General features: G+C 42.1%; 1 protein-coding gene across 9 annotated transcripts in view; it reads right to left on the bottom strand.

The window, feature by feature from the left end:
* Nucleotides 1-26475, bottom strand: part of RASSF7 (Ras association domain family member 7) — a 69079-nt gene that overhangs the window by 19879 nt on the left and 22725 nt on the right. For 3 of the 9 annotated variants that reach the window (XM_083348292.1, XM_083348284.1, XM_083348291.1), the window contains exon 1: nucleotides 11162-11337. The exons of 3 other annotated variants lie outside the window; for them this stretch is intronic. The gene's annotated coding sequence lies outside the window, so the exon portion shown is untranslated. Of the gene's footprint in view, nucleotides 1-11161; nucleotides 11338-26475 lie in introns of those variants that run through there. 3 more of the 9 variants (XM_083348287.1, XM_083348286.1, XM_083348290.1) reach the window with 3 other exon arrangements.

A 26475-nucleotide genomic window follows, 5' to 3' on the forward strand; every position in this document is an offset into this window, starting at 1 on the left:
TAATCTCCACCTAGCACTCTCCTGAAAAATCCCCATTCCTAGTTGAGCTGCCTCTAAAAAACGTTGTAAAAGACTTCTTGATTTTGAGTTATATTCTTATTATATACAACTTCTCCCCCACCCACTAATGAAGGCATTGTGCGGAAAGTTGAGCCAACCTCTTTTGAACAATAAATGGAAAGATACTGTAAAGAGATACCTCTATTAACATCAGGTAGTTAATGAAACCACTTTTAGACTTCTAAACTAAGAGATATGTAATTTTGATTTTGGAATTTGATGATTAGAATTGTATGAGATTAGAGAAATAATATAGACTACTGTTAATTTTAGAGTAAGATTTGGATATATTTTTTATCTGTACCAAAAACTGTTGAAATTCTTCCTTTACTCTCATTTTTTGCACCTTTATGTTGCTTTTTGTCTCTTTTTGTCTTGCTTGTTTACTTTTTATTCATGTTTTCAATATTTAATAAATTATACCTGAAAAACCTATCATAAACTAAGATAACAAAATGAAATGTTCTTAATTACTTTGAACTGAGAGGTTATTTTCTATTGCCACTTTAAAAAATGTTAATTTTATCTGTACCATGTTGCAAAACATTATAAAGTTGCATCCCCCAAAATTTAATCATAACACATCTGACTTGCTAATTTTTTTAATTTTCATTTACAGATGAAATCTACATATTCACTTCTTGAGAGATAAAAATACAATTGGGGGAGGTGGTGGAAGAAAAGGAGTACTGTGTACATAAATTGCAGGAATATGCAGGTGTTTTTAGCATCCAGTCCAATACACAGTGTGTGTGTGTGTGTACACACATACATACATTTTATATATATAAAAATATAAAATATAAAAATAGAAGTAACTATGATTGCCTGTGTGTGTAGAATATATACCACTATGCAACTATGGCCTTTTGTGCTTCTATCCATCCATCCAAATAAAAATAGTTGCAGTGTTACACATTATATTGCAGAATCACTAATCACAAAAGCAACTAATGTTTTAAAAGCAGAGAAGACATAAGCAATTTATCAGACCAATTCCAAAGGGACCATATATCTCTCTGTCTTCAGAGATTATACAAAAGTCTTTAATTTATTTTTTAAAATTAGAGATAGAACTATCAAGGATTTGTACCAGATACAACTATTAGAATCTCTTTGCACTCTGCATTCCCAAACAGACTCAAAAAGCTTAAAGACGTCGTCTCTGCCTTCCTTTTCCACTGTATTCTCTCCCCCCCAACTCCCGGTGTTACTCATTCCTTGTCTCTTCCATCCTTAGGAGTGTAGAATGTTCATTTATTCCATCCAAGTGCAGATATTATGAGGGAAGAAAAACTCCCTCTTTCTTGGCTGGATCTGAAGGGGATTATAGCCTTGTGACTTTTCTAATCCTTTCTGTAATGCCATCTTCCCAATCAGATCCATATTCCCTCAGAATTGTTAACAGATGCCAAGGTCAGAACATGTGGCTTGTCAGGAGGCATAAGTTGTGAGGATACTGCAGTTGCAACTACTGAACTAGGAGAAGACATGTACATCCTGTTCCTCCCCTCTTTCTGAGTTCTGGGTAATCTTCCAAATGAATGAAACATTTACCTCTTCTGTGCTGGGTCAACAATTTATACAACTTTGAATTCTTTCTTCCTCTATCAAAACAGGGAATGATATAATAGAAGTACTTAAGATGCAAAGATGACATCCCAACATTAAGAGGGTTGAGGAAAACAGGATATATCTTCAGTGTGGGCGGAAGCTACACATAAAACAGGTTCACATCAGTGTGTGTAAATATAAGAAAATGTTTGGTACATTTGGCATCTGGTATGTCCAGGGGAGAAGTTCTGCAGAAAGATACTTGTAGATTTCTACAGAAATGGGAGGGCCTTCCAGAAATGCCAGTTCCTAAAAACCTAAGTAGGAGCCCTATCATGATCTACATGATCTTCGAAGTGATGCTAAATGGTCTGAATAGAAAATGGGAGGACTCTGGGATGGGAGGGAACTGGGAAGCATTACGGTAAGTAGCAGTGTCAGGCAATGATTGTAGGTGTCCTGAAATGATGACATCTGATTAAAGATATGAAGTCAATTATTTAGTGAACTCAGCCTCAGTAAATTATTAGGTCAGTTGGTATTTAACCTAGCAATGCAAGTAGCATTTGTCCTCTCTGTATACCATCCCACTGTGCATGATGGGCACAGAATAGGTGACATTGTACATCCAAGAGATGACATAGAGATTTCCAACAGTGTGCTGCAAAGTGTGTGAGTCTCTATCAGAAATCAGATCATTAAGCAAGCTATGTTTCTGGAAAACCTATCAAACAAATAGACAAGTTGTCTCAGAAGCACAGAGGAAGCTGCAATACAGAATCAAATGGGCCAGCTTAGAGCCAGGCCAGGCACTGCTAAATCATCCAGGCTGTCTAGACACATGACAGGCCAGTAATAAAAATTTAAGGAAAATGTGTCCCAAGCTCCCTGATGAGATGAATTTGAGATAGATGGAGCCACTTAAGATGCCCTAAATACCAACCTCAAAGGGAATGGCCCAGAATTACCCTGTGGTAAGTTGGGCAGCCAATATATTTGATAAAAAACAAACAAACAAAACTAGCAAGCAGGCACCTCAGGCTTGCATGCGGCTGGAGGCAGCACGAGCATCTGGATCTAGGATCTCCTCATAGCCCTCTTCAATTAATACTGAATGAACTTCAGTGAGTTGAAATACAATTTATCAAGATTTATAACAACCTAATAAAGAAAAGAAAAAACAAAACCCTACTCCTTGGAACCTGGACCAGTTGATGACTTTTATTTGGATTTCTGGACTGGGATATGACTGCCCACTTTGGACTCTGGCTCTTTGGAACTCAACAGTGGGTAAGCTCCCCAAAGATTTGGAAATTTGCTCCTATATATGCGCACGAATGCCTTGCCTGCTAAATCCTAAGTAACGCTTTTTTCAAACTACTATTTGGTGCTTCTGCACACGTGGCCTAGGAGAGGACACTGAGGAGAGGAGAGCCAACATCAATCCAGTTGGTGTGTGGTTAAGAGGCATGGTGTGGTAGAAAGAATATCACTTTAACCAGAGACCACAGTAAGACATGGAAAACAAGATGCTTCATTTTAAAGGTCTTAGTGATGGTTTTTAAGTCCCTACATGGCATGGGTCCGGAATACCTCGGGGACCACCTGCTGCCGGCGTCAACTCCCCTCCGCCCTGTGCGTTCCCACAGAGAGGGCCTCCTCAGGGTGCCTCCGGTCAGAGAATGCCGGCTGGTGGCCCCCAGGGGGAGGGCCTTCTCTGTGGGCGCCCCGGCTTTGTGGAATCAACTGCCGGTGGAGCTCCGGATGGCACCGGATCTCCGCTCCTTCCGGCGCGGGTTAAAGACCCACCTATTTGAACAAGCTGGCCTGGCCTGATGGGGAGTTAATTTGGGTTTTAAATATTTGTATATTTTATTGTTTTATCTTGGGCATTAATTTAATTCTATTTTAACTTTTGTAGTTTTGTATTTTTATTATATGCCCTGTTCACCGCCCTGAGTCCTTCGGGAGAAGGGCGGTATAAAAATTTAATAAAACTAAAAACTAACTAAACTAAATTTCCAAAATGTCCAGCTGGCTAGCTGTCAAGGAAGAGATGAGATTTCTTCCATCAGAGGAGGGATATATAGTTGTTTCTTTTGATGCAGTTCTCTTTTGTTCCCAACAGAAGAGGATGGGGAAGATGCAGGACTTCTGAAGTTGATTTATTTGAGTTGGCACAAATGGTCTCATTGATGCCGAGTATAGATTAGAGAGGTTAGAGAAGAAATGTCCCCTCCACCTCCAAGCATCTCACATGAGGAGGGGTGGGATGGGACAGAAGATTTGGGGAAGTTTATAGGACAAGAAATATGATCTTATGTGACAAAATATTAATCTATTCTGGAACTAGAAATGTAAAATATAGAAAAAGGAAAAAGAATTGTGCTTGCTGAACTTGCTAGTTAACTGGTCCATCTCAAGTGCACCAATAACGCATTGGTGACTTGATTCATGAACAACAGGTTTGCAAGAGGATCTATTTATAGTTGCTTAATCTCAGACTATTCTCTTGTAGTAATGGGAGCATCCCCTTTATGGATTACTGCCTTGTCGTGGCGAAGGGGCTTGCGTAACTCAATGAAGCTATGAGCTATGCCGTGCAGGGCCACCCAAGACGGAAAGGTCATAGCAGAGAGTTCTGACAAAACGTGATCCACTGGAGAAGGAAATGGCAAACCACTCCAGTATCTTTGCCATGAAAACCCTATGGACAGTACTAAAAGGCAAAACGATATGACGCTGGAAGATGAGCCCCTCAGGTCGGAAGGCGTCCAATATGCTACTGGGGAAGAGCAGAGGGCTAGTACTAGTAGCGCCAGAAAGAATGAAACGACTGGGCCAAAGCCGAAAGGACGCTCAGCTGTGGATGTGTCTGGTGGTGAAAGGAAAGTTTGATGCTGTAAAGATCTATTCTCCATAGGAACCTGGAATGTAAGATCCATGAATCAAGGAAAGCTGGAGGTGGTCAAAGAAGAGATGACAAGACTGAACATCGACATCTTAGGAATCAGCAAACTAAAATGGACAGGAATGGGTGAATTTAACTCAGATGACCATCAGGTATACTACTGCGGGCAAGAATCCCTAAGAAGAAATGGAGTAGCCTTCATAGTCAATAAAAGAGTAGGAAAAGCAATACTGTGATACAATTCCCAAAATGACAGAATGATCTCAGTGCAAATCCAAGGCAAACCATTCAATATCACAGTAGTCCAAGTCTATGCCCCAACCACTGGTGCTGAAGAGGATGAAATTGACTAGTTCTATGAAGCCCTACAGCACCTTATAGAACTAACACCAAAAAATGATGTCCTTATCATCATGGGGGATTGGAATGCTAAAGTAGAAAGCCAAAAGATAACCGGAATAACAGGCAAGTTTGACCTTGAAATACAAAATGAAGCAGGGAACAGGCTGATAGAATTTTGTCAAGAGAATATGATGGTCATAGCAAACACTATTTTCCAACAACCCAAGAGACGGCTCTACACATGGACATCACCAGATGGTCAACACAAAAATCAGATTGACTATATGCTCTGCAGCCAAAGTTGGAGAAGCTCTATACAGTCAGTAAAAACAAAACCAGGAGCTCACTGTGGCTCAGATCATGAGCTTCTCACTGCAAAATTTAGGCTTAAATTGAAGAAACTAGGGAGAAGCACTAGGCCACTCAGATATGAACTAAATCATATCCCTGATGAATATACAGTAGAGGTGACAAATAGATTTAAGGAAATAGATCTGATAGACAGATTGCCTGAAGAATTATGGACGGAGTTTCGCAACATTGTACAAGAGGTAGCAACTTAAACCATCCCAAAGAAAAAGAAATGCAAGAAAGCAAAATGGCTGTCTGAGGAAGCTTTGTAGTAGCTGAGGAAAGAAGGGAAGTGAAAGGTAAGGGAGAAAGAGAAAGATACACCCAATTGAATGCAGAATTCCAGAGAACAGCTAGAAGAGATAAGAATGCCTTCTTAAATAAACAGTGCAAAGAAATAGAAGAAAACAATAGAATAGGGAGGACCAGAGATCTCTTCAAGAAAATTGGAGATGAAGGGAACGTTTCATGCAAAGATGGGCATGATACAGGAACAAAATGGCAGGGACCTAACAGAGGCAGAAGAGATTAAGAAGAAGTGGCAAAACTACACAGAAGAACTACCGTATATACTTGAGTATAAGCCGACTCGAGTATAAGCCGAGACCCCAAATTTCACCCCCAAAAACTGGAAAAAGTTGTTGACTCGAGTATAAGCCGATCCGCCGTTCTGCAAGCCTCTGCCGCCAGCAGAGGCTCGATCCGCCATTTTGCAAGCCTGAATACACAGTCGCCGGGTCTCCGTTCCTCTGTGCCCTGCCTGCCTGCTTCTTTCCACAACGGAAAGAAGCAGGCAGGCAGGGGGCGGAGGAACGGAGACCCGGCGACGTTTGGGGAGGTTTGGGCGCCTCTCCAAATATCCCCAAACGTCGCCGGGTCTCCGTTCCTCTGTGCCCTGCCTGCCTGCTTCTTTCCACAGCGGAAAGAAGCAGGCAGGCAGGGGGCGGAGGAACGGAGACCCGGCGACGTTTGGGGAGGTTTGGGCGCCTCTCCAAATATCCCCAAACGTCGCCGGGTCTCCGTTCCTCTGTGCCCTGCCTGCCTGCTTCTTTCCACAGCGGAAAGAAGCAGGCAGGCAGGGGGCGGAGGAACGGAGACCCGGCGACGTTTGGGGAGGTTTGGGCGCCTCTCCAAATATCCCCAAACGTCGCCGGGTCTCCGTTCCTCTGTGCCCTGCCTGCCTGCTTCTTTCCACAGCGGAAAGAAGCAGGCAGGCAGGGGGCGGAGGAACGGAGACCCGGCGACGTTTGGGGAGGTTTGGGCGCCTCTCCAAATATCCCCAAACGTCGCCGGGTCTCCGTTCCTCTGTGCCCTGCCTGCCTGCTTCTTTCCACAGCGGAAAGAAGCAGGCAGGCAGGGGGCGGAGGAACGGAGACCCGGCGACGTTTGGGGAGGTTTGGGCGCCTCTCCAAATATCCCCAAACGTCGCCGGGTCTCCGTTCCTCTGCGCCCTGCCTGCCTGCTTCTTTCCACAGCGGAAAGAAGCAGGCAGGCAGGGGGCGGAGGAACGGAGACCCGGCGACGTTTGGGGAGGTTTGGGCGCCTCTCCAAATATCCCCAAACGTCGCCGGGTCTCCGTTCCTCTGTGCCCTGCCTGCCTGCTTCTTTCCACAGCGGAAAGAAGCAGGCAGGCAGGGGGCGGAGGAACGGAGACCCGGCGACGAAGAAGCAGGCAGGCAGGGCACGGAGGAACAGAGACCCGGCGACGTTTGGGGATATTTGGAGAGGCGCCCAAACCTCCCCAAACGTCGCCGGGTCTCCGTTCCTCCGCCCCCTGCCTGCCTGCTTCTTTCCGCTGTGGAAAGAAGCAGGCAGGCAGGGCGCAGAGGAACGGAGACCCGGCGACGTTTGGGGATATTTGGAGAGGCGCCCAAACCTCCCCAAACGTCGCCGGGTCTCCGTTCCTCCGCCCCCTGCCTGCCTGCTTCTTTCCGCTGTGGAAAGAAGCAGGCAGGCAGGGCGCAGAGGAACGGAGACCCGGCGACGTTTGGGGATATTTGGAGAGGCGCCCAAACCTCCCCAAACGTCGCCGGGTCTCCGTTCCTCCGAGCCCTGCCTGCCTGCTTCTTTCCGCTGTGGAAAGAAGCAGGCAGGCAGGGCGCAGAGGAACGGAGACCCGGCTTCGTTTGGGGAGGTTTGGGGAGGTGCGCGCGCACCTCCCCAAACCTCCCCAAACTTCGGCAGGTCTACGGACGGCGGTGGCTTGGGAGAGGTGAGCGCGATCCCGGAAGCTCCAAAGCCTCGGCCGCGCACAAGTCCTTGGTAAGTTTTTTTTGTTGACTGGAGTATAAGCCGAAGTGGAATTTTTCAGCCCAAAAAGTGGGCTGAAAAATTCGGCTTATACTCAAGTATATACGGTATACAAGAATGAGTTTAACGTCCCAAATAACCACGATGGGGCGGTCACTGACCCTGAGCCAGACATCCTAGAATGTGAAGTGAAATGGGCCTTAGGAAATCTGAGCAACAACAAAGCTAGTGGAGGTGACAGTATTCCAGCTGAGCTATTCAAAATCTTAAAAGACGATGCAGTAAAGGTGCTACACGCAATTTGCCAGCAAATTTGGAAAACTCAACAGTGACCACAGGATTGGAAAAGGTCAGTTTACATTTCAGTTCCAAAGAAAAGTAATGCCAAAGAATGTTCAAACTATCGCACCATTGCACTCATTTCACATGCTAGTAAAGTTATGCTTAAAATCCTACCAGCTAGACTCCAGCAGTATGCAGATTGAGAACTACCAGAAGTACAGGCAGGATTTCGAAGAGTCAGAGGAATACGCGGGATCATGGAGAAAGTAGGGAGTTGCAGAAAAACATCTACTTCTGCTTCATTGACTATGCCAAAGCCTTTGATTGTGTGGATCACAACAAATTGTGGCAAGTTCTTAAAGAGATGGGAGTACCAGACCATCTTATTTGTCTCTTGAGAAACCTATATGCGGGCCAAGAAGCAACAGTGAAAACTGGACACAGAACCACTGATTGGTTCAAAATTGGGAAAGGAGTCCGGCAAGGCTGTATACTGTCACCCTGCCTATTTAACTTATATGCAGAGCACATCATGAGAAAGGCAGGGATAGATGAATCAAAAGTTGGAATTAAGATTGCCGGGAGAAATATCAACAACCTAAGATATGCAGATGATACGACTCTAATAGCAGAAAGTGAAGAGGAACTAAAAAACTTCTTGTTGCGGGTGAAGAAGGAGAGTGCAAAAGTTGGCTTAAAACTTAACATTAAGAAAACCAAGATCATGGCATCCGGCCCTCTCAATTCCTGGCAAATAGATGGGGAAGAAATGGAGGTAGTGACAGATTTTATTTTCCTGGGCTCCAAGATCACTGCACATTGGGACTGCAGCCAAGAAATTAAAAGATGCTTGGCTCCTGGAGAGGAAAGCTATGGCAAATCTAGACAGCATACTAAAAAGCAGAGACATCACCCTGCCTACAAAAGTGTGTATAGTCAAGGCCATGGTTTTCCCAGTTGCAATGTATGGTTGTGAAAGTTGGACCAGTAAGAAAGGCTGAGTGCCAAAGAATTGAGGCCTTTGAACTATGGTGCTGGAGAAGACTCCTGCGACTCCCTTGGACTGCAAGGCATTCAAACCAGTCAGTCCTAGAGGAGATCAACCCTGACTGCTCTTTAGAAGGCCAGATCCTGAAGTTGAAACTCAAATACTTTGGCCACCTAATGAGAAGGAAGGACTCACTGGGAAAGATTGAGGGCAATAGAAGAAGGGGATGCCAGAGAAGGAGATGGATGGATGGAGTCACTGAAGCAGTAGGTGTGAGCTTAAATGGACTGCAGAAGATGGTAGAGGGCAGGAAGGCCTGGAGGAACATTGTCCATGGGGTTGTGATGGGTCAGACACGACTTCACAACTAACAACAACAATGGGAGCAGTGATCTGACAATCTGCTCTTCATTTCACCAACAACAGACTTTCTCACTTTGCAGACTAGACAAGTTTAGATGACTTTATTGCATAGAATTAGGAAGTCCTACAATACAAGATATGTTCAAACTAAAATAACAAAAAAAACATTCTTTTTTATAGTTTCAACTTTAGTTCCAAGGTTTGAACTTATGTATTCTTCCGATTCTCTTGAGGCAACAACTGTGTCACTACTCATTTCGTGGTTTTGAATGTTTCTGTGATCTGGTCCACATTCAGAAAATGACTTACTTTGGCAGCAGAATCAGAAACTTTTACCTTACTAGCCTCTATCTTTAAAGTACAAGAATCATTGGATTAAAACTTTTATAGGTTATGATTACTGAAAATGTGGGTGGTAGCTGATTGATCACTGAAATTATTTTATCTGGAACCTTCAAGCTACTAAGCAATAAGTGAAACAGAAAAATATAAGCTTACTTTGCTTCACTCTATAAGGACAGCAATGGAAGTCTAGTAAAGATTATATTTTCATCACAGTGTGCTAACCTATAATCCAAGCCTCCATTACATCTTCACACTGGTACTATAATTAATGTAACCCATGATTCACTTCATTTTAAGAAAAGATAAGGGTGAAAAACGCAGCCTTCTACAAATCAGCACTAATGGGAGATAAGAAGCTCTCTTTGGATGCCTACCTATCTAGGATTTACTGTTGCTCCTTATGGTAATTATGTCTTCTAGGTACTTCACAAAGTCAAATCTCAATCTAATTTTATTATGTGATTTATAAACATGAAGAAAATTGCATATGTAATGAATTACCAACAACAAAAAGTAGATTGAGAAAGGTAAGGTAGGAAGAAGACAGCAAAGCAAGGCAAGGTAATGTTTAATCAGGTCTACAACTACTGGTAGGAATCTATATAAATTCAGATTAAGCCCCCACACAAACCACAATGCCCTCCAAGAGAATGAAAATACTGCCATTTCTTAGATGGGAAAGCCAAAATGAGAAGTCAATGAAAAACCATCTCTATATTATGTCCAAAAAACAATGTCTATATAGTTGAGCTCAGGTTGAAGGGATCTTCACTAATCAGCTTCTGCAACTCAGGTCTCTCTTCAGAGGGCTCCTTAATCTACTAGCCAAGTATTTGCAGAAATTGTATATAGTACCTCAGGGAGTATATCAAAAGAGCCATTGTGGTACAAAGGTTAAAGTGTTGGACCAGGAACAGAGAGCACCAAATACTAACTTACTATAAGCCATGGAAGTTTTACCAGGCAACTTTGGGCGAGTTACTCATTCTCAGCACAAGCCATCTCACAGGTTATCATGGAGAGAAATAGGATGAGGGATTCATAAACCATTTGAGCTCGTGAATGAAGGACAGGACTTATAAGCTGACAAATAAACACTCCAACATAAAATTAACTGGCATATAAAATTCTATGTAATTTTACAACTTTTGAAATCTATGCTAGCAAAGTTCATCAAGCTTGCTATTCCACCAATATAAATTGTGATAAAAATTACATTGTACATTTGTTTGTCTGGTGAATATAGTTTTCAATAATACTAAAATTTCTACTTCCTTATCAATTTAGATGCAAAGTGCACCTTTCTAATTCAGTAAATAACAAAGGAAAACAAAAGGCTGTATTTTGAGGATGTTAATTAGTCAAACAACAAACTGAGAATATTTCAATTATAAACTTTTTCTTTTCTCTAGCCTGCCACTAACTAATCCAGCACTTAATCAGTTATTTTGGGGCCCACTTCATATTCTAAGCATTATGTGGCGCGTCATATAAAGAATGCTACATTTCCTGAAAACGAAACAGTAAATTAAAAAGCCATGCAGTTATTACTAACCAGTCAATGCTTCTTTCTTTCTAAGGAAGAAGGAAAGTCAGAAATAAATGGTGGAGTGGGGGCAGGGGAGGAAGCACCATTAAAGAACACAAGCTGCTGCTAAGTGCAGCTGTGTTCAATCTATTCAAGCAGAAAGAACCAGCTATTTTTACATACTTACATTATCAAATTTGTTTCAAACATTTCAAACAGGAAAAATTATCTCAGCTTACTGCTTCGTTTCTGTTCTGCCCTAGTCACTCATTTACCACCCGTGGCAATCATTAACCAGCCTTCTTCTGCAGTACTTCCAAACAAAATGTAGGAAAAACAAAATGAACTACGTTTACTTTGAACGTATAATTGTTTTCACTAAGAATGAAAAAGGAAAAAAAAACTCATTCCAAACAACTTGCGTAATCAAAATTGCTCTTTCATTCTGGGTAATATCACAATGCTCCTTTATTCCCTGCTCTGCTTCCTGTTGGCTCTGCCCATGTGTATATACACACAAAAACTATTTAAAATATTTCAAGGAATTTATTTTTTTTACCTGGGGTTTTGGTGAAAACTTCCATTCACCAGGTAATAATAGGCCATGGTTTCAATCTTCCAACTCAGTTCAAGCTACAAATTGACTCATCCTTAAAAAGTAAAGAGGCACAACAGCACTTGGAAAGTGGGCAGTTGTATGACTGAGCAGATGAACTTGTTCAAAATGAGTTTTGCAGATAATGTTATTGCTGTATGAACAATATTTTTCCCCTCTACAGATTTAAGGAGTAAAGAAGGGAGCTTGAAGACAGCAGCCAAGGAAGGATAACAAAACAGCAACAATTGTTTGATAAATAACACATCTCTGCTATAAGACCAACTAGACCAGGGGTCGGCAACCTCGGCTCTTTTATGACTCGTGGACTTCAACTCCCAGAATTCCTGAGCCAGCATAGCTGGCTCAGGAATTCTGGGAGTTGAAGTCCACGAGTCATAAAAGAGCCGAGGTTGCCGACCCCTGAACTAGACTATCCTTCAGAGAAACAAAGATGGAAGACAGTAGTCCCAACAGAGTGCTGATATGAATGGGATCAATATGCCATTAGGTTTTGGAACAGTTACATTAATAGCAATAGGATAGAGTTGTTGTATTAACAACAATATAACTGTACTAATGTGACTACGATAGAGAGAGAGAGAGCAGGATAGGAATGGAAGAAAGTCAAATTGCCTTCAGAGGATTAGAGTTAATTTGGTATAGTGGTTAAGGCACCAGCCTAGAAAATGGGAGACGTGAATTCAAGTCTCGTCTTAGCTATGAATACTAGCTGTGTGACTTTGGGCCAGTCACTCTTCTCTTAGCCCAACCCACCTCACAGGGTTGCTGTGGGGAAAATAAGAGGAAGGTATGTTATACATGTTCATTGCTTTGAGTTATTTGTAAAAAAAAATAAAAATAAAGATGGGATATCAATAAATAAATTAGCATTGAGAAGTCTTATAGCAACACTGCATACCTATAGTAGTTACTGTAAAAACATTTTTCCTGAAATTGCATTTTTTTCTTCCGATACTACCCTGACTCCCATTAATCAGTATCCAATAAATGAACCACTCCCACAGGTGAGATATTAAGAAATGTAATAATAATGTGACTATTCAACATATCTGAGAAGGAAACGCCTCTAAATTAACAGCTGTTGATTCTCAAGCTCTTGATCCCTCAGTTCTAATGGCTGACTTAGTCCCGAATATACTGAGTTACCTGAACTCAACTTTATCTTCTTAAAAAACCTCAGATAGTAATGATGCCCTATACTTGGAAGAAGACCAATTTAGACTCATATTGAGTAGAAACAGAACAATGAAAGAACTGACTTTTCCCCAGCCTTATTTTAAGACATATGATCTCAAAGTTTCTAGAGTCAAAGTTCAAATGGCTGTAATCAGGCACCACACTTCCTTCAACCAGCTGTTCCATTAACAAGTCAATGGAACTTTCAAGATAGCACTACATTCTGTTTTTTCTATGTCTGAATCTAAAACTTCAAATCCTTCTCTTAAAAAGCCCTGAAGAAAGATACTTTGCTTCTCCTTCCTTTCCTAGGGCAATATGGTATTCTTCAAATGATTGTGACTAGATCTTTCATTACCCAGATAATTAAAGGTAAAGGTAAAGGTTCCCCTGTACATGCGTACTAGTCGTTTCCAACTCTAGGGGCCGGTGCTCATCTCCGTTTCAAAGCCGAAGAGCCAGCGGTTGTCCGAGGACGTCTCCGTGGTCATGTGGCCAGCATGACTAGACGCCAAAGGCGGACAGAACGCTGTTACCTTCTCACCGTAGTGGTCCCTATTTTTCTACTTGCATTTTTACGTGCTTTCGAACTGCTAGGTTGGCAGAAGCTGGGACGAGTAACAAGCACTCACTCTGCTACGCGGCACTCGGGATTCGACCCGCCAAACTGCCGATCTTCTGATCGACAAGCTCAGTGTCCTAACCCACTGAGCCACCGCGTCCCTTACCCAGATAATTAGGGCATACTAAAATCTAGCTGCAAACTACTGACTTTCATGAATCAGCGAAGTAAGTCTTTGGATGGATTTCTAGTTTACACATGAACATTCATTCCACTGAGCTTCTCTAAAGGAAAACAACTTTTTGTGCCATAGACAGTGAATGTGCTGAAGAGGTCAAGCAGAAGTACCAGAAAAAGATCCAAAAGGAAATGACACACTAGAGTGTTTATGGAGAGAATCAATCATCCAGATCATGGATGTCCCAAAGGTGCTTTTCAAAAGGCAACTGGACTTTCTTGGGTTTTTTTTTCCTTGAAAAGTCCAGTTGCCTTTTGAAAAGCACCCTTGGGACACACCAGAATATTAAAAATGAATATTGTCAACAAAATGAGGATTCAAAACTTTCTGAAATATTCTGCACTATCAAACCACTACGGCATATGGGGACATGTTCTATTGATAAAGGAGAATGTTTGTAGCTCAAGAGAGCTCAGGATCCTTGGAGCTCTCTGGGCTTTGGGTGGGTTTTTGTTGTTGTTGTTGTTTTGGTAGATGTTTCATAAACCAAACTGATGATGTTACCTAGTTTGGGTAACAAAATGTCTGCAAGAAAACAACCAAGTTCAGAGAGCACCAAGACTCCCACATGTACTATTGTTCTGAAAGTTACTATGGAATTGTAGGGCGAAAAAGCCCATATGCGTCTACTGGTCTATGTGTTCTATCAAGATGGCTACTAAGGAAGAAAAATCTCTCTTGTTAAATATAATAAACCAAAGAAGCAAAGGCAAGAAAAGAAATGATCGGTCAAATATTTTTTTTCCAGTTTTTGGGAGCTTGACAACTTTGTTCTAAATTATGCTGGGAAATGGAGAAAGTTGAAATGTTATATTTCCAACTTTTTCTGGACATTGGATGCACAATTGAAAAAATCCTTCCAAGCAGGAAACTACATTAAGGAAAGACATTACCTGTGGATTCTTTGCCCCAGGATCACAATTCTGCGGTCTAACTGCAGGAAACAGGTCCAGGCTAAAAATAATAATAATAAAGGGCACAACAGTGCAGGTTCGCGTCCCACCAGGCTCAAGGTTGACTCAGCCTTCCATCCTTCTGAGGTAGGTAAAATGAGGACCCAGATTGTTGGGGGCAATAAGCTGACTTTGTAATAATGCCGCTTTGGGGGGGGGGAAAGCCCTAATAAGCAGGCATATACATAGAATGAAGGCTATTGCTAAGCACATTGATTTGTGCTTTAGATTGTAAGCCGCCCTGAGTCTTCGGAGAAGGGCGGGATATAAATGGGATTAAAAAAAACACAATGCGAGGTTTAAAACCAGAGCCTAGTTCTGAGCAAGTAATTTTCACACAGAGGGTGTGTGTGTGTGTGTGTGTGTTACAAAACAAACAAAAAAAGGAGGAGAATTTAGAGATTAAGTTTACTTTAAATATAAAACATAATTTGAAAAAATCCAATTGTTTTCAGTTTGGCACACAAATTGGTGTAAAAGAATTTAAAACATGACTGAAAAGAGAGCAGGAAACAATTTTTAAAAAGTAACATAACAAAAGGGTTTTCCAAGGATATGGGATTGGTTTTGTAAGGTGCATTTGTAAGCTTGCCAAATCAGCAAGCAAACACATTCCAAAGACTCATAACTAGAAAAAACGCTGATAACAGTAAGTCAATTAGCAGTTAGATTAAATGTAACCATTCAGGAAAAGGTTTCACTATGGTAATATTAAGAGGATGCTATTCTCCCTATGAAAGAATATTGAGCCATAGGATTTTCTGTTTTGGGGTCTTTGTAGCAATACATTTTAAAGAACCCACATTAGCAAGAACAATTGAAATATGCTTTAGTTGTTTAATCTACAGCTACAATTACCACTTGGGGAACAAGTGGTAATTGAATTAAGGGTAATTTTCCTACTCTTAGAACAAACAGTTAAAGGTTACAGCCAGTTTGCTAAATAAGCAGGAATAGGAAAGTAAGCAGGCAGGCAAGAAGCCTTAGGGCAGAGGTCCCCAACCTTTTGGGCACCAGGTTTTTCCGTGGACCAGAGGGTGCGTGTTTTTGTGTGCTGCCTGCATCCTGCAGATGGGGCCTTGCTTGTTTGTGCGGACCGGTTGCTGGCATGCCGTGGCCCGGTACTGTTCCATGGACTGAGGGTTGGGGACCCCTGCCTTAGGGCATGTGTGTAAGTGTAAATTTGGAATGGACATCTGGTAGCAAATACCATATCTACGTTATTTACACAGTAATTAAAATTAATATTAATCAAGCATAGCAAATCAGTTTAATTTACTTGGTGTTGTTAGCTGCGAAGTCGTGTCCAACCCATCGCGACCCCATGGACAACATTCTTCCAGGCCTTCCTGTCCTCTACCATCTTCTGGAGTCCATTTAACCTCACGCCTACTGCTTCAGTGACTCCATCCAGCCACCTCATTCTCTGTTGTCCCCTTCTTCTCTTGCCCTCAACCTTTCCCAGCATTTGGCTCTTCTCCAGTGAGTCCTTCCTTCTCATTAGGTGGCCAAAGTATTTGAGTTTCAACTTCAGGATCTGGCCTTCTAAAGAACAGTCAGGATTGATCTCCTCTAAGACTGACCGATTTGATCACCTTGCAGTCCAAGGAACTTGCAGGAATCTTCTCCAGCACCATAGTTCAAAGTCCTCAATTCTTTGGCACTCTTTCTTATGGTCCAACTTTCACATCCATACATTGCAACTGGGAAGACCATAGCCTTGAATATATGCACTTTGGTTGGCAGGGTGATGTCTCTGCTTTTAGTGTGCTGTCTAGATTTGCCATGGCTTTCCGCCCTAGGAGCAAGCGTCTTGGCTGCAGTCCCCATCTGCAGTGATCTTGGAGCCCAGGAAAATAAAATCTGTTTAATTTACTTAAGTACAGTGCATTACATGATCAACTTGATCATGCAGAAGATAAAAATGCAGAAACAAAGGTCCCAGGGCATTATCTGCTTCCAAAAACACTCTGGTTTCCAATAACTTTTCTAAAATTAATTACAAATGTGATTTTTAATGTTCAAAAATGGTAAATATTATTAAAAATTAGGAGAATAAATCATACTAAGTGTAGTAAAGTAATCCAGTGCCACTATACCATTACATTTAAAATTAAATCCATTTAAATGTGTGTCCTGAGGTCACCAGGGAAATCTTTTGGCCCATCCACAGAATTATGCACCCTTGTTCTGAGAGAAAACTGCAATTCGTATGTAACTTCCATTCCATTATATATTTCTAATGCCTATAAAACTGGCTCAGTTACAGAACAATAATTTCTCATGCTACTTATAAGACAATGGGAGACATAACCTACCCTGCATCCTCACCACATGGCACAAAATATTTTATTTTTTCTATATATAAATGGTTGGCTTCTTCCAAACATCATCTAAAAAGCTATTTTTTCTTTTCTCTGTTCTCTGCAACCAAAATCAGCAGAAAAAATAGAATACAAGGCCTATTAATCCTTGTGCAAGAGAATGCAGGGCTTATCTTCAATGTTTATATCACGGAGTTTAATTAAGTGACTCCCAAATAGTAGGAAGATCCATGCCAACACTCCCCATATGTACATTATGTTGTGATTTTTAGCAGCAGGACACATCAACACTTCCACGATACCAGGAAGTATAACTCAAACCAGATGAGCAAGTGTATTTACATTTAAACAAGTTCTTATAAAGATAAACGGCTGTAACACTGCTTCTAAGAACAGGTATTTCCAGTTGCTGGGAAACATCAAGTAGGTCATCACAGACTTGGGGTTACAGTACTTTTTTAAAATAACCAGATCACAGGTAACAAAAACCTCTTTATCTCTTCAACTGTGAGGCTTTCTTTATGCTTATCCCTAATTCCAGAGATACTCACTCATTGTATAAGATACTCATCCCCAGCCCCCACTCCTTTTAAAAGCCTGGCTTCAAGTAAACTGAATCTGCTCATTTGTCTTCTCAGAATGATAAATTCCTCTTCTATTCTTGTTTCATTCTTCATGCTAGTTCTAGTCAGCGAGCGGTTCATTTAAAATATATTCTCAAGGATTCCTTTAACACTTCGGATTTAGGAGACAATGATGGAATACGGTAATTTGCTGTTTGCAACCCAGAAATAAAAAGAGGAGGATATGTGATACAAATCACAGTGGTAGTTATCAATACAGTAGTATGAAATAGCTTTTCTGAATAGACTATGGTCAGCAAAACAGGCAATGCAAAAGTAATGATTAATACAAATTCTTTAATAATCTAACAAATTTATACTGCCGGTAAAATCTGGGAGAAAACAATCTCTAAATAGATATTTAAATTAGCATGCTAGTAACTAAATAAGGGACGCGGTGGCTCAGTGGGTTAGGACGCTGAGCTTGTCGATCGGAAGGTCGGCAGTTTGGCAGGTCGAATCCCGAGTGCCGCGTAACAAAGTGAGTGCCTGTTACTCATCCCAGCTTCTGCCAACCTAGCAGTTCGAAAGCACGTAAAAATGCAAGCAGAAAAATAGGGACCACTACGGTGAGAAGGTAACAGCGTTCCGTGCGCCTTTGGCGTCTAGTCATGCCGGCCACATGACCACGGAGACGTCCTCGGACAAGCGCTCGCTCTTCAGCTTTGAAACGGAGATGAGCACTGGCCCCTAGAGTCGGAAACGACTAGCACGCATGTGCGGGGGAACCTTTACCTTTACCTTTAACTAAATAAAACCAAAAACAAGATAAAGCCTTCAGGAGATCTGGTCTAGAATCCGCTTAAGGATGCTAAGGAAATGCTGGCAGATGTGGCCTCTATGATAGATATCAAAATAATATGGACTCATTCCATAGAAATAAACAATATGACTTTAGAAATAAAACATAGATCTTGTCTTCAAAGGCTAAAGGTTTGGAGAATTAAGAAAGAGTAAACAATATCTTTCCAATATAACTTTCAAGTGACCTGGATCTTGAAAATAGGTATAATTGTTTGAACATGGGCACTATTCTAACAATGGCTTTCATTTCTTCCAGAAGATAAAAAAAAATCTGGAAAACACTTAGTTCATGAGGAAGCTTCTAAGGGCAGTGGGAAACTGAAACACCAGACCTTTTCTGGGAGTACCAGGGCACACTGAGACATTGATAAAAAACAGAATAAACTACCACTGGGGATTCCCCTTTCATCTTACTGTTTCACAGAACAAAGTTTACACTGCTTAAAACATAGAATTATGCAACCTGCTGATCTTAGTTCTGATATTCCAAAACATCTGGCACAAGTGGATGTTAATATAGACCAGCAAAGCACTCTCATTAATGAATAAAAATTGTTAACGTTGCTTCATAATATTTGCAAATTTTCTCATGTCCTAAAATAGTTTTGGCAGTTTTACTTTCATAGAACAGATCTTTGATGTCAGAAATCTTGTTCTAAACTTAAACCTAAATCTTCTTAACAGGTTCCCATTTCATGGAACATTTATATATATGTTTATTTTTGACAGCAGTAAATTGAGGGAGGGGAGGATCAAAAGTATCTTATACTTACAATGTATTTTTAATTTTCTTGGTATTTTTATATAAATACTACATACTATTTCCGCTGAACCAGAATGGACAAAAAATGTTCGGGTAATGTTATAGTCCAAGAATGTACATTAAAAAAAAATCCCAATCTTAAATCCACTAATTTTATCAAACAATTTTCATTAGCAGATCTATTCAAAGGATAGAGCATATCTGTTCTGTCAATGTTCGGCTTTAATGCATGTGGCTTTAATGGAAGTGCCTCTTCATAAGTGGTTAGCAAGGCCTCTTATCAATACACAGCAAAAAAAAAACCAACTTTAAACTTTTTTCAGGAATTTACAAATAATACTCAATACTTACTAAAGAACAGTAACAAATTAAACAAGACTGCCATCAGAAAAATTATTTGCTTTCAATTTTTGCCAAGATGTTATTAAAAAATACACAAATTTCAGATACCAGCAATATGAAACTTATTATAATCATCTTCATGTCAGCATCCACAGCATTTCTACAGCAGATGATACAGTATATTTTGGCCCAATTTACAATCTCTCTCTCTCTCTCTCTCTCTCTCTCAGAATATATCTTTATTCTTAAGATGTTGATCTAACAATGATTCTAGCACAAAAAAACAAAAACCCAGACCATACACTTTTGCTAAGTACAACTAAGTGTAACAGGGCTGTTCATAGCTTCAACATAAACAGTAAATTTTTACTCACTCCCCAGGCCACCGGCATTGCTGATGTTTGAGATAAAAATGGGAGAAAGAAGGTTTAGTTGCTTGATTATAGTCTGCAGAGGTGAAGGGCCTAATAGTAGAAAATGTCAGCAGTGAAAAAAACAAGATAAAGTCAATTTCATGCCATTTATATTTGCAACTCATTTTTAAACTGAATACTGTTCTGATCTGTTATTGTACTGTAAGACATTTTTTATGTGTTATAAACACTTTAAAAAGCTGTTTGTATCGGATAGCATTTAAAAGCTTTGCTTTTAAAGTTCCAAACAAACTCAAATGTACGTCAAATGATTATTATTTGGAGTCTCAATCTTGGGACTCAAAACAGAAAGTGACACTTTTAACATGGTTGTGCATAATTTAATCCAAAAGTTCTTTGTTTATTGTCTTGGAGAAAAATCCATCTATCTGTGTGGTCACTAAGAGTAGACATTGACTTGATGGTACATAATTAATCGTCAATCTTTTTTTTTTTTTTTTGCTTAAAAATGTTGCCAGGTACAGACACTTCAGACAGGAACATCTGAGGCATGCAGAGCAGATGGAGTAATGAGATCACACTATTTGGCTTAAGTTTATATTTGGCTTATAATCAAGTGGGAAAAAAGGAAGTGTATGCATGTGCAGCAAATATATAAAGTAGGTGAGAAAGAAACATTTAAAGATCAACAGCATAGCTAGAACTTGACACTGCAGGTCAGGAGTCCCTATTCTCAAATTAGAAGAGCGTTGAAACGGACGTGGGGATGCTGAGGGAAACCTGGATGCTGCCATTTTTTTTAAAAAAAAATTGAAAACAAGTCTGTCTGTACCCAGATAGAGTATACATTACAGGCATGATAGCAAGTTAGATTCCAATTAACTGCATTTAAGTCCTCCTGAAATCAGCAATGGATCACATGTACTCCTCAATCCACCTCCTCTGTCTTTGTAATATTTATTGGACAGCTTAACATGATTTTGTTCTGTTACTTTCATTGTTCTCTTTTCAAGAAAAGAGGAAGCCTGCAAAAATCTAGAGTTCCTTCAACCATTCTGAGCCAAGATTCAATGAAAGTTGATTCTTGACTATTTCTATCATGATTGTCCAATATCAGACTAAAATGCTGTGGCCAAGTGCTTTAAAACTTTAAAGAGAAAGCTCAAGTATGGCCATGGAGAGGGTAAAAGTACCTGGTTCTAATAACTTAACCTATCACCACAAAAGAAAAAGTTAAAATGAAAATCTGAATACACTTGATATAACATTTTGCTTTGCCGATATTCAAACTGGAGAGCCAGTTTGGTCTACTACAGGTAGTCCTTAAGTTACGACCACAATTGAGCCTAAAATTTCTGTTGCAAAATGAGACATGTGTTAAGTGAGTTTTGCTCCATTTTACGACCTATCTTGCCTCAGTTATCAAGTGAATCACTGTAGTTAATAAGTCAGTAACCCAACTGTTAAGTGAACCTGTCTTTCTCATTCACTTTGCTTGTTAGGCAGTTGCAAAAGGCGATCACATGACCTTGAGACACAGCAACAGTCATAAATATGAACCAGTTGCCAAGCATCTGAATTTTGATCATGGGAATTTTGATGATGGGGATGCTGCAAAGATTGTAACTGTGAAAAAAGGTCGTGTCACTTTTTACAGTGCTGTTGTAACTTTGAATGGTCACTAAATGAACTGTTGTAAGTTGAAGACTACCTGTAGTTAAAGACCAGTAGACCCTGAGGCAGGCAGGCAGATGACTTTGAGCAGTCAATCTCACATCTAGGAAAAAGACATTGGCAACCAAAGTCTAAAAAAGTTGGCAAGAAAACTCCTGGGAGCCAAAATTCACTTGGAGAAATAAAAATCACATAAAATATTATTAGCTTGTGATTTTGGCTAGAGGTGATCACAGATAGATCAGAAAAGGACACGTGTTATTAGCCTTCTCAAGAATATCCTTGTTCAACTAAACTTGGTTTGGAGGTAAGAAAGAGATCTGTGTTTTCTTTATGCACCGTACACTAAAGTATTACTAGCACGAGATTTTTGTAAGTGGAAAGAGAAGGATGAAGCACCCTAATAATGAATTCCCAAAGAGACAGCTGTATTGCATTAAGGTGTGGACTTCAAAAAGTAACAAATGCAATATAGCTGGCAGGCATATAATGGGAGTGCTCAATGTCTATTCCATATGACTAAATCTGATGGGGACTGTCATAGGCAATGTGACTGCAGGAATTAAAAATAATAAAAATAAATGAGGACGTGCAATAAGTGAAAGGGGCCAGTTTCTAAAATAATGAAGTTTGGGCTTGAACAAAATCCATTCACATCTGCAGTACTAAATATGGACATCCTTAGGCAGATTTATTTATTTATTTATTTATTTGATTTATATACCGCCCTTCTCCTGATGTGAATGGGTTTTGATTAAAAATAAATGTAAAGTAAATTTACAAAATGGTTTTTGTAAAAGATACAAACAAATGAATAGCCAGCTGGAGCTTAAGCTCACAATACTTCACAAAAATAGAAGAAATAATTTTTTGTAGCTGGAAGGAAACTTATTCTACAGTATGTAATTCCAATTGTAACATCATGATCATCATCATCATAATCCACTTAGTTGATGACAACCTGTTGATTCTGTCTAAAACTGAATTTAAAAGAAAAATGTAAGATAATGAAGTGGAGACAAAAGTGGACAAAAATCACATAGAATTATTTGATACAAAGAACTCAATCCTATAATGACATTAAGTACTACTATAATAATGTACACAGAACATCTCTGAAATCTTTCATCCTCCTGAATTATTTATTCTACGTTTCTGAGGCTTTCAGATGGAGAGCAGCTATAGCTTTTATTAATTCAACATAAGGTGTTAGAATATGAGTTGTTATACTGTATTTTTCAGAACTCTTCTTTGGTAATAAGTATTAAAGCCAAATTAAAATAGCTATTCCCCCTCACCTCCCATACAAACAATGTAATGAAAGAAAGTGAGCGAAGGATCTAACTATTGACAATTGGTATATTCATTCTCTCTCTGATGTAAACGTTTTAGATTTAAAACATCTTGTCTTTTAAAATTCAGATGCTGTAATGTTACATTTTAATTAGAAACAGTAGACTAAATGGACAAATATTCTAATTCAAATTTGTTTAGGCGGTATTACATGGCAGACTTAACCTGATAATATATGGTATGCTTTAAGACAAAAGACAGATAGTAAATATAATAGGCCCATATTAAGCAGATCAAATACATTGCAGATTTGCTACAGCAACATTACAGATACCAGAAAGCCCTCAATCAAAAAACTCCAACACGCTCTTTATGCAAGTGTATATATTATACGCAGCATTGTTCACAGTGGAGGTCAACATATTCCCCTTCCTGATACAATATGCTCATTCTTCCAGCTCTGTCACTCTCCACTTTACCTAACTTATTCATGCTTAAAATTACATGCCCACCATCTTTTCCATACAATGATTTCATCTCTGTAAAAAAAGAGCTCCTCAACAACATTCCAGGAAACTTTCAAAGCTGGTGAAGTTATTACATCAGGCTCCTAATCAGTTCTGACTTTTTTTAAAGTGAAGTATAGGTTTCTATTCATTTACTGAAAATGCCTTCTTAATCATTAAACACATATCTGCATCAGCTCATTCTTTGCCAAATCAACTATCTGGACCCGTACCAATTATTATCTGGACCTGTACCAATCAGGTTTCAGGCCCGGGCACAGCATGGAGACGGCATTGGTCGCGCTGGTGAATGATCTCTGGCGGGCTCGGGACAGGGGTTGTTCCTCTGTCCTAGTCCTATTAGACCTCTCAGCGGCTTTTAATACCATCGACCATGGTATCCTACTGCAGCGTCTCAGGGGGTTGGGAGTGGGAGGCACCGTTTTACGGTGGTTCTCCTCCTATCTCCTGGGCCGCTTGCAGCTGGTGTTGACGGGAGGGCAGAGATCCGCCCCGAGGCCTCTCGTTTGTGGAGTCCCTCAGGGGTCGGTTCTCTCTCCCCTCCTGTTCAACATCTATATCAGGGGTCGGCAACCTAAAAAAGAAAAAGAGCCACTGGGAACCGGTTCCATCACAAATTAAAAAAAGAGGGAGCCGCGTGCGTGTGTCCATGCACGCGCATGCGCAAAAAGGTTTTTTGCGCATGCGCGGACGCATGCGGCTGCCATTTTTTTAAAAATGAGATGGAACCGGTTCCCGGTTGCCCGATGGCGACGGCCCGTCTGCAAAGCTGCCGCTTTCGGCAGCTTTGCAGACGGGCCGTGGCAGCTTCCTCAAAGAGCGGCGCCCCTGCCCATTCCGAGAGGTGCGCGCGCACCTCTCCGAACGACCGGAGTTGCGCGCGCACCTCCCCAAACCTTTGGGGAGGTGCGCGCGTACCTCCGTGCGAAGGGGCAGCGGCGTCGCTCTTTGAGGAAGCTGCCGAAAGCGGCAGCTTCCTGAAAGAGCGGCACCGCTGCCCGTTCGCGCGGAGGTACGCGCGCACCTCCCCAAAGGTTTGGGGAGGTGCGCGCGCACCTCCGGTCGTTCGGAGAGGTGCACGCGCACCTCTCGGAATGGGCAGGGGCGCCGCTCTTTGCGGAAGCTGCCGCGGCCCGTCTGCTAAGCTGCCGCTTTCGACAGCTTCACAGACGGGCCGCGGCGGGCTTCCTGAAAGAGCGGCACCGCTGCCCATTCGCGCGGAGGTACGCGCGCACCTCCGGTCGTTCGGAGAGGTGCGCGCGCACCTCTCGGAATGGGCAGGGGCGCCGCTCTTTGCGGAAGCTGCCGCGGCCCGTCTGCTAAGCTGCCGCTTTCGGCAGCTTCACAGACGGGCCGCGGCGGGCTTCCTGAAAGAGCGGCACCGCTGCCCATTTGCGCGGAGGTACGCGCGCACCTCCGGTCGTTCGGAGAGGTGCGCGCGCACCTCTCGGAATGGGCAGGGGCGCCGCTCTTTGCGGAAGCTGCCACGGCCCGTCTGCTAAGCTGCCGCTTTCGGCAGCTTCACAGACGGGCCGCGGCAGCTTCCTCAAAGAGCGGCACCGCTGCCCATTCGCACGGAGGTACGCGCGCACCTCTCCAAAGGTTTGGGGAGGTGCGCGCGCACCTCCGCCCATTCGGGGAGGTGCGCGTGCACCTCTCCAAATGGGCGGTGCCACTCTCCATTTGGAGAGGTGCGCGCGCACCACTGCCCGTTGGAAGAGGTGCGCGCGCACCGGGCGGCTGGGAGCCGCAAGAGACGGCTCAAAGAGCCGCATGCGGCTCCGGAGCCGCAGGTTGCCGACCTGTGATCTATATGAAGCCGCTGGGCGAGATCATTTGTGGTTTTGGGGTGGGGTATCATCAGTACGCTGATGATACCCAACTTTTTGTGTCCACCCCGAACCAACCCAGTGATGCCCTCACCGTGATGTCCCTCTGCCTGGAGGCGGTCCGGGTTTGGATGGGGAGAAACAGGCTTCATCTCAATCCTGCCAAGACTGAGTGGCTGTGCATACCGGCATCTTGGGTTAACCAGACTATTCCATCATTAACGATGGGGGGGTGAGGTGTTACCCCCCCCGTTGATAGGGCTCGCAACTTGGGTGTCCTCCTGGATTCGCGGCTCAGTTTTGAAGACCATATAGGAGCCGTGACCAGGGGGGCTTTTGCCCAGGTTCGCCTGGTGTGCCAGTTGCGACCCTATCTGGACCAAGATGCCCTACGCACAGTCACTCATGCGCTCGTGACCTCCCGTTTAGACTACTGCAACGCTTTCTACATGGGGCTGCCCTTGAGGACCACTTGGAAGCTTCAGCTGGTGCAAAATGCAGCCGCGCGAGTTGTGATGGGGGTTTCCCGTTACTCCCATGTAACACCTCTGCTCTACGAGCTGCATTGGCTTCTGGTTGCCCTCCGGGTGAGATTCAAGGTGCTGGTGATGACCTATAAAGCCCTAAATGGCTTGAGTCCGGGATATCTGAGGGAACACCTGCTGCCGGCCTCAAGCTCCCTTCGTCCTGTGTGCTCCCACAGGGAGGGCCTTCTCAGGGTGCCGCCGGTAAAAGAATGCCGGCGGATAACAACCAGGGGGAGGGCCTTCTCTGTGGGGGCGCCTGCCCTTTGGAACCAGCTGCCCGTGGAGCTTAGGACTGCCCCCGACCTTCGATCATTTCGCCGAGACCTGAAGACCTGGCTCTTCGAGCTTTTCGGCCCAGGCTGAGTTTTAATTGGGGTTTTAACTGGGGTTTTATATTTTTTCAGGGATTTAGTTTAATCTTTTTAAATTGCTCTTAATTTTTGTATTGATGTTTTATATACCCTGTAAACTGCCCTGAGTCCTATGGGAAAGGGCGGTATATAAATTCAATAAAATTCAAATAAATTCAAACTAACCAATTTCTTCATAGCTTCTAAGACAGCCAAAATGACTGCTAACAATTTACAGTGACACAGTTGTTTCTCCAGTCACATGAGTTTAAATTCTTAAAACAGGGACAGAAAACCATTTTAAGTTTAAATAATTACTATTTGTGTGGAGTGGACTTAGAAGGCACTGGTGAAACTGGTCTAAAACAAGTTAGTTAAAAAAAATATGAGTATACATCAGGGGTGTCAAACTGCCGGCCCACGGGCCGGATGCATCATAGCAAAACCGCGCCCACCCTATTGCCGGCAATGGCAAAAAAATATCACGATATGTCACGTGACATTGTGAGTTTGACACCCCAGT

The sequence above is a fragment of the Vipera ursinii genome (assembly GCF_947247035.1).
Source record: "Vipera ursinii genome assembly, chromosome: 1".
NCBI lineage: Eukaryota > Metazoa > Chordata > Lepidosauria > Squamata > Viperidae > Vipera > Vipera ursinii.